Source organism: Pseudophryne corroboree, chromosome 6 (genome assembly GCF_028390025.1).
Source record: "Pseudophryne corroboree isolate aPseCor3 chromosome 6, aPseCor3.hap2, whole genome shotgun sequence".
In the NCBI taxonomy this organism is placed as follows: Eukaryota; Metazoa; Chordata; class Amphibia; order Anura; family Myobatrachidae; genus Pseudophryne; species Pseudophryne corroboree.
Genome location: NC_086449.1, coordinates 358,872,269 through 358,883,900, shown reverse-complemented (window position 1 = coordinate 358,883,900; position 11,632 = coordinate 358,872,269). Strand labels below are relative to the sequence as shown.

General features: G+C 48.4%; 1 pseudogene; it reads left to right on the top strand.

Annotated features, from left to right (window-relative positions):
* The first annotated feature begins 11,182 nt into the window (after positions 1–11,182).
* On the top strand, positions 11,183–11,300 carry LOC134937688 (5S ribosomal RNA; annotated as a pseudogene).
* Positions 11,301–11,632: the final 332 nt, after the last annotated feature.

Sequence of the window (11,632 nt, the reverse complement as noted above, 5' to 3'; positions counted from 1 at the left end):
AATCCCAAATCCACAAGGAGAGTCCAATTGTGTCGGTTGCGATGCCTGACCTTCCCAACACTGGACGTGAAGAGCATGCGCCTTCCACCATTTGCACGCCCCCTGCAAGTGCTGGAAGGAGCACCCGCAGTCCAGTTCCTGATAGTCAGATTGAAGATGTCAGTGTTGAAGTACACCAGGATGAGGAGGATATGGGTGTTGCTGGCGCTGGGGAGGAAATTGACCAGGAGGATTCTGATGGTGAGGTGGTTTGTTTAAGTCAGGCACCCGGGGAGACACCTGTTGTCCGTGGGAGGAATATGGCCGTTGACATGCCAGGTGAAAATACCAAAAAAATCAGCTCTTCGGTGTGGAGGTATTTCACCAGAAATGCGGACAACAGGTGTCAAGCCGTGTGTTCCCTTTGTCAAGCTGTAATAAGTAGGGGTAAGGACGTTAACCACCTCGGAACATCCTCCCTTATACGTCACCTGCAGCGCATTCATAATAAGTCAGTGACAAGTTCAAAAACTTTGGGTGACAGCGGAAGCAGTCCACTGACCAGTAAATCCCTTCCTCTTGTAACCAAGCTCACGCAAACCACCCCACCAACTCCCTCAGTGTCAATTTCCTCCTTCCCCAGGAATGCCAATAGTCCTGCAGGCCATGTCACTGGCAATTCTGACGAGTCCTCTCCTGCCTGGGATTCCTCCGATGCATCCTTGCGTGTAACGCCTACTGCTGCTGGCGCTGCTGTTGTTGCCGCTGGGAGTCGATGGTCATCCCAGAGGGGAAGTCGTAAGCCCACTTGTACTACTTCCAGTAAGCAATTGACTGTTCAACAGTCCTTTGCGAGGAAGATGAAATATCACAGCAGTCATCCTACTCCAAAGCGGATAACTGAGTCCTTGACAACTATGTTGGTGTTAGACGTGCGTCCGGTATCCGCCGTTAGTTCACAGGGAACTAGACAATTTATTGAGGCAGTGTGCCCCCGTTACCAAATACCATCTAGGTTCCACTTCTCTAGGCAGGCGATACCGAGAATGTACACGGACGTCAGAAAAAGACTCACCAGTGTCCTAAAAAATGCAGTTGTACCCAATGTCCACTTAACCACGGACATGTGGACAAGTGGAGCAGGGCAGGGTCAGGACTATATGACTGTGACAGCCCACTGGGTAGATGTATGGACTCCCGCCGCAAGAACAGCAGCGGCGGCACCAGTAGCAGCATCTCGCAAACGCCAACTCTTTCCTAGGCAGGCTACGCTTTGTATCACCGCTTTCCAGAATACGCACACAGCTGAAAACCTCTTACGGCAACTGAGGAAGATCATCGCGGAATGGCTTACCCCAATTGGACTCTCCTGTGGATTTGTGGCATCGGACAACGCCAGCAATATTGTGTGTGCATTAAATATGGGCAAATTCCAGCACGTCCCATGTTTTGCACATACCTTGAATTTGGTGGTGCAGAATTTTTAAAAAAACGACAGGGGCGTGCAAGAGATGCTGTCGGTGGCCAGAAAAATTGCGGGACACTTTCGGCGTACAGGCACCACGTACAGAAGACTGGAGCACCACCAAAAACTACTGAACCTGCCCTGCCATCATCTGAAGCAAGAAGTGGTAACGAGGTGGAATTCAACCCTCTATATGCTTCAGAGGTTGGAGGAGCAGCAAAAGGCCATTCAAGCCTATACAATTGAGCACGATATAGTAGGTGGAATGCACCTGTCTCAAGTGCAGTGGAGAATGATTTCAACGTTGTGCAAGGTTCTGATGCCCTTTGAACTTGCCACACGTGAAGTCAGTTCAGACACTGCCAGCCTGAGTCAGGTCATTCCCCTCATCAGGCTTTTGCAGAAGAAGCTGGAGGCATTGAAGAAGGAGCTAAAAGGGAGCGATTCCGCTAGGCATGTGGGACTTGTGGATGCAGCCCTTAATTCGCTTAACAAGGATTCACGGGTGGTCAATCTGTTGAAATCAGAGCACTACATTTTGGCCACCGTGCTCGATCCTAGATTTAAAGCCTACCTTGGATCTCTCTTTCCGGCAGACACAGGTCTGCTGGGGTTGAAAGACCTGCTGGTGACAAAATTGTCAAGTCAAGCGGAACGCGACCTGTCAACATCTCCTCCTTCACATTCTCCCGCAACTGGGGGTGCGAGGAAAAGGCTCAGAATTCCGAGCCCACCCGCTGGCGGTGATGCAGGGCAGTCTGGAGCGACTGCTGATGCTGACATCTGGTCCGGACTGAAGGACCTGACAACGATTACGGACATGTCGTCTACTGTCACTGCATATGATTCTCTCAACATTGATAGAATGGTGGAGGATTATATGAGTGACCGCATCCAAGTAGGCACGTCACACAGTCCGTACTTATACTGGCAGGAAAAAGAGGCAATTTGGAGGCCCTTGCACAAACTGGCTTTATTCTACCTAAGTTGCCCTCCCACAAGTGTGTACTCCGAAAGAGTGTTTAGTGCCGCCGCTCACCTTGTCAGCAATCGGCGTACGAGGTTACATCCAGAAAATGTGGAGAAGATGATGTTCATTAAAATGAATTATAATCAATTCCTCCGCGGAGACATTGACCAGCAGCAATTGCCTCCACAAAGTACACAGGGAGCTGAGATGGTGGATTCCAGTGGGGACGAATTGATAATCTGTGAGGAGGGGGATGTACACGGTGATATATCGGAGGGTGAAGATGAGGTGGACATCTTGCCTCTGTAGAGCCAGTTTGTGCAAGGAGAGATTAATTGCTTCTTTTTTGGGGGGGGTCCAAACCAACCCGTCATATCAGTCACAGTCGTGTGGCAGACCCTGTCACTGAAATGATGGGTTGGTTAAAGTGTGCATGTCCTGTTTTGTTTATACAACATAAGGGTGGGTGGGAGGGCCCAAGGACAATTCCATCTTGCACCTCTTTTTTCTTTTCTTTTTCTTTGCATCATGTGCTGATTGGGGAGGGTTTTTTGGAAGGGACATCCTGCGTGACACTGCAGTGCCACTCCTAGATGGGCCCGGTGTTTGTGTCGGCCACTAGGGTCGCTAATCTTACTCACACAGTCAGCTACCTCATTGCGCCTCTTTTTTTCTTTGCGTCATGTGCTGTTTGGGGAGGGTTTTTTGGAAGGGACATCCTGCGTGACACTGCAGTGCCACTCCTAGATGGGCCCGGTGTTTGTGTCGGCCACTAGGGTCGCTAATCTTACTCACACAGCTACCTCATTGCGCCTCTTTTTTTCTTTGCGTCATGTGCTGTTTGGGGAGGGTTTTTTGGAAGGGACATCCTGCGTGACACTGCAGTGCCACTCCTAGATGGGCCCGGTGTTTGTGTCGGCCACTAGGGTCGCTTATCTTACTCACACAGCGACCTCGGTGCAAATTTTAGGACTAAAAATAATATTGTGAGGTGTGAGGTATTCAGAATAGACTGAAAATGAGTGTAAATTATGGTTTTTGAGGTTAATAATACTTTGGGATCAAAATGACCCCCAAATTCTATGATTTAAGCTGTTTTTTAGTGTTTTTTGAAAAAAACACCCGAATCCAAAACACACCCGAATCCGACAAAAAAAATTCGGTGAGGTTTTGCCAAAACGCGTTCGAACCCAAAACACGGCCGCGGAACCGAACCCAAAACCAAAACACAAAACCCGAAAAATTTCAGGCGCTCATCTCTAGTTACAGATCCAGCGAGCAATAGACTGCTTAGACGCAGGAGCGCCAACTTTGTTGGCTGCATACAGGATAAACAGGGCCTCGGTTTTCCTAACCTGAGCCATTCTGGCCACATAAATTTTCAATGCCCTGACCACATCCAGGGACTCGGAATCCTCCACGTCCCTAGTAGCCACCGGCACCACAATAGGTTGGTTCATATGAAAAGAAAAAACCACCTTAGGCAAAAACTGAGGGCGAGTCCGCAACTCAGCTCTATCCACATGAAAACTCAGATAAGGGCTTTTGTGAGACAAAGCCGCCAACTCCGACACTCGCCGCGCCGAAGCCAAAGCCAATAACATGACCAATTTCCAAGTGAGATACTTCAATTCAACTGTTTGAAGAGGTTCAAACCAGTGAGACTTAAGAATCCGTAACACCACGTTAAGGTTTCATGGTGCCACCGGAGGCACAAAAGGAGGCTGGATATGCAGCACCCCTTTCACGAAAGTCTGGACTTCTGGAAGAGAAGCCAATTCCTTTTGAAAGTAAATGGATAGGGCGGAAATCTGAACCTTAATAGAGCCTAACTTTAGGCCCAAATTCACTCCAGTTTGCAGGAAGTGGAGAAAACGGCCCAGATGGAATTCTTCCGGAGGAGCAGTCTTGGCTTCGCACCAAGATACATACTTCCTCCAGGTACGGTGATAATGTTTCGATGTCACCTCCTTCCTAGCCTTTATCAGAGTAGAAATGACCTCATCCGGAATGCCCTTTTCCGCTAGGATCCTGCGTTCAACCGCCATGCCGTCAAACGCAGTCGCGATAAGTCCTGGAACAGACAGGGCCCTTGTTGTAACAGGTCTTCCCTGAGAGGAAGAGGCCACGGATCTTCTGTGAGCATTTCCTGCAGATCCGGATACCAGGCCCTTCGAGGCCAATCTGGAACAATGAGAATTGTCTGAATCCCTCTTCGTCTTATGATTCTCAGTATCTTTGAGATGAGAGGAAGAGGAGGGAACACATAGACCGACTGAAACACCCACGGTGTCACCAGTGCGTTCACTGCCACCGCCTGAGGGTCCCTTGACCTGGCGCAATATCTCGGAAGTTTCTTGTTGAGGCGTGAAGCCATCATGTTTATTTGAGGCAGTCCCCACTGACTTGCAATCTCTGCGAAGACTTCCTGATGAAGTCCCTACTCTCCTGGATGCAGATCGTGTCTGCTTAGGAAGTCTGCCTCCCAGTTGTCCACTCCCGGAATGAAGACTGCTGACAGAGCGCTTACATGACTCTCCGGCCATCGAAGAATCTTTGAGGCTTCTGCCATTGCCACTCTGCTCTTTGTGCCGCCTTGGCGGTTTACATGAGCCACTGCTGTGATGTTGTCTGACTGAATCAGAACTGGTAGACCTCGAAGTAAGGTCTCTGCTTGACGAAGGCTGTTGTATATGGCCCTTAATTACAGTACGTTGACCCGGACCACTTGACCAGAAGGTCCCACTGAAAAGTCGAGGCATGGAACCTGCCGAATGGAATGGCCTCGTAAGACGCCACCATCTTTCCCAGAACTCGAGTGCAGTGATGTACCGACACCCTGTCTGGCTTTAACAGGTCCCTGACCAAGCTCTGAAGTTCCTGGGCCTTTTCCATCATGAGAAAGACCCTCTTTTGTTCCGTGTCCAGAATCATGCCTAAGAAAGGCAATCGGGTCGTTGGAACTAACTGTGACTTCGGTAGATTGAGAATCCAACCGTGTTGTTGCAACACCCTCAGGGAGAGAGACACGCTGTCCAGCAACTGTTCTCTCGATCTCGCTTTTATCAGGAGATCGTCCAAGTATGGGATAATTGTGACACCCTGCTTGCGCAGGAGCACCATCATCTCTGCCATTAACTTGGTAAAAATCCTCGGGGCCGTGGAAAGCCCAAACGGCAACGTCTGAAATTGGTAATGACAATCCTGCACCACAAATCTCAGGAACGCCTGATGAGGTTGATATTAGTGATGAGCACCGGAAATTTTTCGGGTTTTGTGTTTTGGTTTTGGGTTCGGTTCCGCGGCCGTGTTTTGGGTTCGAACGCGTTTTGGCAAAACCTCACCGAATTTTTTTTGTCGGATTCGGGTGTGTTTTGGATTCGGGTGTTTTTTTCAAAAAACCCTAAAAAACAGCTTAAATAATAGAATTTGGGGGTCATTTTGATCCCAAAGTATTATTAACCTCAATAACCATAATTTCCACTCATTTTCAGTCTATTCTGAACACCTCACACCTCACAATATTATTTTTAGTCCTAAAATTTGCACCGAGGTCGCTGGATGACTAAGCTCAGCGACCCAAGTGGCCGACACAAACACCTGGCCCATCTAGGAGTGGCACTGCAGTGTCACGCAGGATGGCCCTTCAAAAAACTACTCCCCAAACAGCACATGACGCAAAGAAGAAAAAAAAGAGGCGCAATAAGGTAGCTGTGTGACTAAGATAAGCGACCCAAGTGGCCGACACAAACACCTGGCCCATCTAGGAGTGGCACTGCAGTGTCACGCAGGATGGCCCTTCCAAAAAACACCCCCCAAACAGCACATGACGCAAAGAAAAAAAGAGGCGCAATGAGATAGCTGTGTGACTAAGATAAGCGACCCAAGTGGCCGACACAAACACCTGGCCCATCTAGGAGTGGCACTGCAGTGTCACGCAGGATGGCCCTTCCAAAAAACACCCCCCAAACAGCACATGACGCAAAGAAAAAAAGAGACGCAATGAGGTAGCTGTGTGACTAAGATAAGCGACCCAAGTGGCCGACACAAACACCTGGCCCATCTAGGAGTGGCACTGCAGTGTCACGCAGGATGGCCCTTCCAAAAACTACTCCCCAAACAGCACATGACGCAAAGAAAAATGAATGAAAAAAGAGGTGCAAGATGGAATTGTCCTTGGGCCCTCCCAACCACCCTTATGTTGTATAAACAGGACATGCACACTTTAACCAACCCATCATTTCAGTGACAGGGTCTGCCACACGACTGAGACTGAAATGACGGGTTGGTTTGGACCCCCACCAAAAAAGAAGCAATTAATCTCTCCTTGCACAAACTAGCTCTACAGAGGCAAGATGTCCACCTCATCATCATCCTCCGATATATCACCGTGTACATCCCCCTCCTCACAGATTATCAATTCGTCCCCACTGGAATCCACCATCTCAGCTCCCTGTGTACTTTGTGGAGGCAATTGCTGCTGGTCAATGTCTCCACGGAGGAATTGATTATAATTCATTTTAATGAACATCATCTTCTCCACATTTTCTGGATGTAACCTCGTACGCCGATTGCTGACAAGGTGAGCGGCGGCACTAAACACTCTTTCGGAGTACACACTTGTGGGAGGGCAACTTAGGTAGAATAAAGCCAATTTGTGCAAGGGCCTCCAAATTGCCTCTTTTTCCTGCCAGTATAAGTACGGACTGTCTGACGTGCCTACTTGGATGCGGTCACTCATATAATCCTCCACCATTCTTTCAATGGGGAGAGAATCATATGCAGTGACAGTAGACAACATGTCCGTAATCGTTGTCAGGTCCTTCAGTCCGGACCAGATGTCAGCATCAGCAGTCGCTCCAGACTGCCCTGCATCACCGCCAGCGGGTGGGCTCGGAATTCTGAGCCTTTTCCTCGCACCCCCAGTTGCGGGAGAATGTGAAGGAGGAGATGTTGACAGGTCGCGTTCCGCTTGACTTGACAATTTTGTCACCAGCAGTTCTTTGAACCCCAGCAGACTTGTGTCTGCCGGAAAGAGAGATCCAAGGTAGGTTTTAAATCTAGGATCGAGCACGGTGGACAAAATGTAGTGCTCTGATTTCAACAGATTGACCACCCGTGAATCCTTGTTAAGCGAATTAAGGGCTCCATCCACAAGTCCCACATGCCTAGCGGAATCGCTCTGTGTTAGCTCCTCCTTCAATGTCTCCAGCTTCTTCTGCAAAAGCCTGATGAGGGGAATGACCTGACTCAGGCTGGCAGTGTCTGAACTGACTTCACATGTGGCAAGTTCAAAAGGTTGCAGAACCTTGCACAACGTTGAAATCATTCTCCACTGCGCTTGAGACAGGTGCATTCCACCTCCTATATCGTGCTCAGTTGTATAGGCTTGAATGGCCTTTTGCTGCTCCTCCAACCTCTGAAGCATATAGAGGGTTGAATTCCACCTCGTTACCAATTCTTGCTTCAGATGATGGCAGGGCAGGTTCAGGCGTTTTTGGTGGTGCTCCAGTCTTCTGTACGTGGTGCCTGTACGCCGAAAGTGTCCCGCAATTCTTCTGGCCACCGACAGCATCTCTTGCACGCCACTCTCGTTTTTTAAATAATTCTGCACCACCAAATTCAAGGTATGTGCAAAACATGGGACGTGCTGGAATTTGCCCAGATTTAATGCACACACAATATTGCTGGCGTTGTCCGATGCCACAAATCCACAGGAGAGTCCAATTGGGGTAAGCCATTCCGCGATGATCTTCCTCAGTTGCCGTAACAGGTTTTTAGCTGTGTGCGTATTCTGGAAAGCGGTGATACAAAGCGTAGCCTGCCTAGGAAAGAGTTGGCGTTTGCAGGATGCTGCTACTGGTGCCGCCGCTGCTGTTCTCGCGGCGGGAGTCCATACATCTACCCAGTGGGCTGTCACAGTCATATAGTCCTGAGCCTGCCCTGCTCCACTTGTCCACATGTCCGTGGTTAAGTGGACATTGGGTACAACTGCATTTTTTAGGACACTGGTGAGTCTTTTTCTGAGGTCTGTGTACATTTTCGGTATCGCCTGCCTAGAGAAATGGAACCTAGATGGTATTTGGTACCGGGGACACAGTACCTCCAACAAGTCTCTAGTTGGCTCTGCAGTAATGATGGATACCGGAACCACGTTTCTCACCGCCCAGGATGCCAAGGACTCAGTTATCCGCTTTGCAGCAGGATGACTGCTGTGATATTTCATCTTCCTCGCAAAGGACTGTTGGACAGTCAATTGCTTGGTGGAAGTAGTAAAAGTGGTCTTACGAGTACGACTTCCCCTCTGGGATGACCATCGACTCCCAGCAGCAACAACAGCAGCGCCAGCAGCAGTAGGCGTTACACGCAAGGATGCATCGGAGGAATCCCAGGCAGGAGAGGACTCGTCAGAATTGCCAGAATTGCCAGTGACATGGCCTGCAGGACTATTGGCATTCCTGGGGAAGGAGGAAATTGACACTGAGGGAGTTGGTGGGGTGGTTTGCGTGAGCTTGGTTACAAGAGGAAGGGATTTACTGGTCAGTGGACTGCTTCCGCTGTCGCCCAAAGTTTTTGAACTTGTCACTGACTAAGAATTGACAGATATTTTGCAGTAGGATGCAGACTCCCAAGAAGGTCAGGTTCCTTCCACACACAGTTCAAACCTAAAAGTTCTGCATTTCGGCCCTAGTCAGAGACTAGTAAAGCATTGGGCTATCAGAAGATCTACAGGGTTGGGCCTGGTTAGTACTCAGATGGGAGACCATCAGGGAATACCAGGTGCTATAGAAAAATTAAACCATCAGCTGATGATGTGGGCTCCACCAGGTTGGGGGTCCGACTTCCTCAGGTCACACAAACTGGGCAGGGTATCTCTAATTATGCTTTCGCCTTCAAGACAGCCTGTCCCGGCTATAGATGAAGGCCTGGATTTGCAAGAAGCAGGTCAGAAATTGCTTCAGTCAGGAATAGTCATTCCAGTTCCATTTGGCAAACAAGGACAAGGTTTTACTTCAACCTGGTTTTAGTCGGAAGCCAAATGGGTTATTTCAGCCCATGCTCAATCCTAAAATGCTGAACAAATACATCTGGAAACGTGGAATCGGTACATTCCTTATGTGTGGTTTGGAGCCAGGGGTTTTATGGTATCCCTGGATATACAGGATGCTTACCTACATGTTCCAATACCACTGTCCATCAGTGTTATCCAAGGTTTGCTATCCTCCAAACAGCATTTTCAGTTCTAGGCCTTACAGTTCTAGGCCTTACACTTTGGGTTAGCCGCAGTCCCCAGAGTATTTACCAGGAATATGGGGGTAATAACACCTTATCTCCACCAGCTAAGGTGTTATTATTATTTTCCCATACCTAGACGATCTTTTAATCCTGGCACAGTTACAGAGATTGCTCTTTGTCATAGGCAACAGCAATAACGTGTTGAAGGGGCAAGTGACATAACTTGGGGAAAATCGTCTCCAGTTTCAACACATCGGATGACTCACTTGGGGGCTGTACTGGATCAGGTCTGCAGAGGATAATTTTTTACCTCGCAACAAGATATCTATGGTTCACTATAGGATTCAGGACTCGCCACACAGTCAGATGGTATCCATCCACGCAGCAATGCGGGGATGGGTTTGATGGTATCTGCATCGACAGGAGGGAGTATGCACTATTCCACTCTAGGTCCCTGCAGCGTCTGATTCTTACCGAGTAGAATCTACAGTCACACCACACTGAATATGCCCAGAATTCATCGGGTCATGGAAGATCAGTAGTGTGGGCCTGGTTGGTACCTGGAAGGACCAGCAGGGAATACAAGGTGTTGTAAGTATTAATGGATTGCATTAGATAATAAAGACAGACTATGGTACTTATGATAAAAGCAAGAAGGTCGTTAGCCTGGTGGCTACAGACATCCCAGCTGGACAAAGGGAAATCCTTTTGATATCAGATTGGGAAGATTCTGACACTGGGATCAGTGTTGGGGAGATTGTGTTCCCAAAGAGCTGTCTATTGATAAAGGTTGTAACCTCGGGCCATATACAGGGCACCAGTGTAGGCACGGGACAGTCTTCAGTGAAAACCAGTCCAGTTCCGCTCGGACTATGCGACGCCAGTAGTGTACCTCAACATCAGGGAGGAACTCTCAGTCGAAAAGTGATGAAGAAGGTAAGTCACATACCTAAGTGGACAGGACTTCATCATCCAATCTTGTTCACCGTTCTCATTCCGGGAATCCTAAACGGGGAAACGGATTTTCTCAAGTCAACACACCATTCATGGAAGTGAATGGGCTCTACACACAGAGATCTTCTGGACTCTAGTAAACAAGAGGTGCTGGCTAGAGATATATCTCATAGCGTCTTGGTTGAACAACAAAGTGCTCACGTACGGGTCAAGAACAAAAGATCCCAGGGCAATCGTTGTGGATGCCTTATCGGTGAGATAGGACCTTCATCTGGCGGATAGGTTTTCCTCTAATTACCCTATTACCCAGGGTGGTGAGAAAGTTTAAACAGGAAGACCAGCAGAGAATGGCAATGGATGCTCTACTGCTGCTCCCTCATCATTCAGTCCTACTAACGCAGGGTCCTGGTTATCACAGACATGTGGATCGACTGTCTTTGACAGCATGGCCATTGAAACCTCTATCCCGAGGTCAAGAGGATACCTTCAAACAGTTTTCAGAGCAAGGAAACCTTCCTTAGCTCGCATTTTTCACCAAATATGGCAAGCCTATATTCATTACTGCAGTGAAAGAGAAAATCTACAGCCACACCACACTGGATATGCCCAACTTCACCAGATCTTGGAAGCTAGGCAGTGTTGGGCCTGGTGAGTACTTGGATGTGAAACATCTGCGAATATCAGGTGCTGTAGGTGAATGGGACCCTAACTTTTTTTCAGAGTTTCCAGGGTCTTAGCATTCCTTCAGAGAGGAATGGATGGCTTCCTTGAGAGAGCCAGGGTCAGCCTTGACTGTAGAGTTCCAAAAGTAAATGACTAACTTACAGGATGTGTGTACTTTTTTCCAGGATATGCTGCGCATTCAACCTTTGGTTGTTTCTCCTACAGTGCCGTGGGACTTGGTTAGTCCTTAAAGCCCTTCATGTTGCCCCATTTAAACCACTTAATAATATGGATCATAAATAGTTGACAGCTAAAGTGTCTTTTCTACTGACTAGGGTGTCAGCTAGAAGAATATCAGACTTAGG